The sequence below is a fragment of the Aotus nancymaae genome, unplaced genomic scaffold (assembly GCF_030222135.1).
Source record: "Aotus nancymaae isolate 86718 unplaced genomic scaffold, 86718_ANA_hifiasm-v0.15.2.pri h1tg000008l, whole genome shotgun sequence".
In the NCBI taxonomy this organism is placed as follows: domain Eukaryota; kingdom Metazoa; phylum Chordata; class Mammalia; order Primates; family Aotidae; genus Aotus; species Aotus nancymaae.
The window spans coordinates 61,096,986-61,100,902 of record NW_026988419.1 but is presented as its reverse complement, the minus strand read 5'-3'; the positions used below and the strand labels follow the sequence as shown (position 1 = coordinate 61,100,902).

The 3,917-nt window shown below is 44.1% G+C and overlaps 1 pseudogene; it reads left to right on the top strand.

Annotated features, from left to right (window-relative positions):
• Positions 1 to 1,089, top strand: LOC110567896 (poly(rC)-binding protein 1-like; annotated as a pseudogene).
• Positions 1,090 to 3,917: the final 2,828 nt, after the last annotated feature.

Below are 3,917 nucleotides of genomic sequence, written 5' to 3'. Positions count from 1 at the left end.
ATGGATGCCGGTGTGACTGAAAGTGGACTAAATGTGACTCTCACCATCCGGCTTTTTATGCACGGAAAGGAAGTAGGAAGCATCATTGGGAAGAAAGGGGAGTCGGTTAAGAGGATCCGCAAGGAGAGTGGCGCGCGGATCAACATCTCGGAGGGGAATTGTCAGGAGAGAATCATCACTCTGACCGGCCCCACCAATGCCATCTTTAAGGCTTTCGCTATGATCATCGGCAAGCTGGAGGAAGATATCAACAGCTCCATGACCAACAGCACCGCGGCCAGCAGGCCCCCGGTCACCCTGAGGCTGGTGGTGCCGGCCACCCAGTGCGGCTCCCTGATTGGGAAAGGCGGGTGTAAGATCAAAGAGATCCGCGAGAGTACGGGGGCGCAGGTCCAGGTGGCGGGGGATATGCTGCCCAACTCCACCCAGCGGGCCATCACCAGCGTTGGCGTACCGCAGTCCGTTACCGAGTGTGTCAAGCAGATCTGCCTGGTCATGCTGGAGACGCTCTCCCAGTCTCTGTAAGGGAGAGTCGTGACCATTCCGTACCAGCCCATGCCGGCCAGCTCCCCAGTCATCTGCGCGGGTGGCCAAGATCGGTGCAGCAACGCTGCGGGCTACCCCCACGCCACCCATGACCTGGAGGGACCACCTCTAGATGCCTACTCAATTCAAGGACAACACACCATTTCTCCACTCGATCTGGCTAAGCTGAACCAGGTGGCAAGACAACAGTCTCACTTTGCCATGATGCACGGCGGGACCGGATTCGCCGGCATTGACTCCAGCTCTCCAGAGGTGAAAGGCTATTGGGCAAGTTTGGATGCATCTACTCAAACCACCCATGAACTCACCATTCCAAATAACTTAATTGGCTGCATAATCGGGCACCAAGGCGCCAACATTAATGAGATTCGCCAGATGTCCGGGGCCCAGATCAAAATTGCCAACCCAGTGGAAGGCTCCTCTGGTAGGCAGGTTACTATCACTGGCTCTGCTGCCAGTATTAGTCTGGCCCAGTATCTAATCAATGCCAGGCTTTCCTCTGGGCATGGGGTGCAGCTAGAACAGTGTAGGTTCCCTCGATAACCCCTTTCTGCTGTTTTCCCATGATCCAACTGTGTAATTTCTGGTCAGTAATTCCAGGTTTTAAATAATTTGTAAGTGTTCAGTTTCTACACAGCTTTATCATCCGCTAAGAATTTAAAAATCACATTCTCTGTTCAGCTGTTAATGCTGGGATCCATATTTAGTTTTATAAGCTTTTCCCTGTTTTTAGTTTTGTTTGAGTTTTTTGGCTCATGAATTTTATTTCTTGTTTGTCGATAAGAAATGTAAGAGTGGAATGTTAATAAATTTCAGTTTAGTTCTGTAATGTCAAGAATTTAAGAATTTAAAAAACGGATTGGTTAAAAAAATAAAATAAAATAAATAAAATATTAGCCATCTAATCTTCACATCAAAAATTACTTAACACCCAAAATGATAGAAAATATATATTCCCATTGTTGTCACACTTGTAATTCTCAATCAAGTGCATTCACCTGGGTCATATTGGGAGATCTTTGTTGAGACACGGTCTCATCTGTCACCCAGTCGGGAATGCAGGGATGCTATCTCAACTCACTGTAACATTTGCCTCCCAGGCTCAAGTGATCCTCCTGCCTCAGCTTCCTGAGTAGCTGGGACTAGAGGGGTGCACTACCACACTCAGCTAATTTTTTGTATTTTTAGCAGAGACAGGGTTTCATCATGTTGCCCAGGCTGGTCTTGAACTCCTGGGCTCAAGTGATCCTCCCACCTTGGCCTCCCAAAGTGCTGAAACTATACATATGAGGCACTACACCTAGCCTTTGGGATCTTTTTAAAAGCACAGATGCCGAGGCAGCACCCCAGACCCATAACATAACGACTTCTAAGAATGGGTCCCAGGAATATGTCCTTTGAAGATGCACCCAGGTCATTACAAAGTTTCTCTCTCATTCAGAGCCACTGATCTGATCTTAACAGTAGCTGAATGGTTGAGATCCACAGTACCTAGTTGATGGTAGCTAGCTAAAAACCAAATTTCTATATCATTTTAAAATAATTGCCATTGGATGTGGCCATATTTATTGAGCAGGAACCATGTGGTTGTGAGGGGTGCATTTCAGCTAAAGGGGGATCCCAAGCATGATAAACACCATGACCCAAGATATCCAGAGCAAAAAAGGACAAGGATCCCAGACAGGACACGAGGGAAGTAAGACAAGGAGACTACATCAAATGCTTCAGTAGGTCTAGCCCCAGAGATAAGATCCATCCCAGGACCCAGCGAGTGGCATGGGGAACCACAGACTGTGTCCAAACCTTACTCCCTAGAAAGAGTGTCTACACTGCAGCACTGGTTCAAGTACCAGACCCAATCAATTGCAGGCCCTGACAGTTTATAGATAGGCAAAGCAGGGGCCAGCATTCCCTACATTTAAAAACTGGGGCAAAAACACTCATGGGGGATTCTACTAGTGTCAGGGAAACCCATTTATATAGAGTTTCATTTTTACTGAGAAATGTGTGAGTAATAGTGAGTGGTTATAAAATGCCTACTATGGACATCGTTCTAGGTGCTGTAAGTGATTGGACCCAATGCTACTATTAGATATCTACTATTACTGGAACCCTGCAGGTAAGGGGAACTGGGTCATAATTAAAGCAGCTCCAGAAAGGTTAAAATCCATTGCCTTCATCAACGAGATCCTCTGTGTTTCTGCTCTAGTGGCATAACCCTGACCTTCAGTAAATCGACTTTCAGGCATTCTAGCCATGCTGTAGGCCCATACTACACATGCTCGTGTAGATGTTCACAAAGTAGAAGCATTCCTCTTAAGAACGACTATGGTAGTGAGTGATTATTAGCAAAGAACTCTAAAGCAACGCTGTTCAATAAAACGTAAGCCACATAAGTAATTTTTACATTTTCTAGTAGCCATGTTAAAATAAGTTAAGGGGTGAAATTAATCTTAGCATATTTTTAACCCAATATTTCTAAAATATTATTACTTTAACAAAACTACATGAAAAAACTATTGATGAGACAGTTTACATTCTTTTTTTCATGGTAAGTCTTTGAAATCCAGTATGTATATTATACTCACAACACACATCAGTTTGGAGTGCTCAGTAGCTATGTGTGGCTGATGGCTTCCATAATGGATGGTGCAACTCCAGAGGAAGGGGAGAATTAGCTGCCGGAATCACCTCTCAATGCTGACTTGGGAGAATATAAGCTTTTTTCTCTTTCTTTTCTTTCTTTCCTTTTTCTTTTTTTTTTTTTTAATAAAAGCCACTTTTTCTTATAGAATGTCTTCTTGTCCAACCTGAACAATTATTTGGGATCTTTTCTTTTACATTTCAGCAGTCTCTATATACAGAATTTTTTTTTAATTGACTGAATCTAGTCCCATCAGGACTCAAGGACTTTGTAGCTTGAGTCTTCTGGCATTTGGTGACTAAGAGCCTGTCAACTTTTCCAGGGCCTTTGGGGTAACTGATTTCCTTCATAGCCTCTAATAAGTCCAGTAATTTACTCTGTAAAGAGGCCCAACTTTTCAGAACTTGAGATTATACTAATGCAACTCCTTTTGTAGATACCAAAGCCCCAAGGCCCCTTTGGTTCCAGGCTCATCTTTCTCTAGAATTCTTCTTGTCTCTCCTGACAAAGACCAGAGTCCAACCCAGCTGTCCAGCTGCAGATGATGCACAAGTTAATGCAGAGATGATGCCTGTGGTCTATACCTATATTTGGCATGCCTACCTTTTTCTTGCACTCCCCTTCCTTTTTTCTCAATTGTTATCACACCTTAGTAAAGAAATTACATTCAAAATGTTCCCAGAATCCTTCTCCATTGGCCTTTTTAGTCTTAAAGCAAGCAAACAAA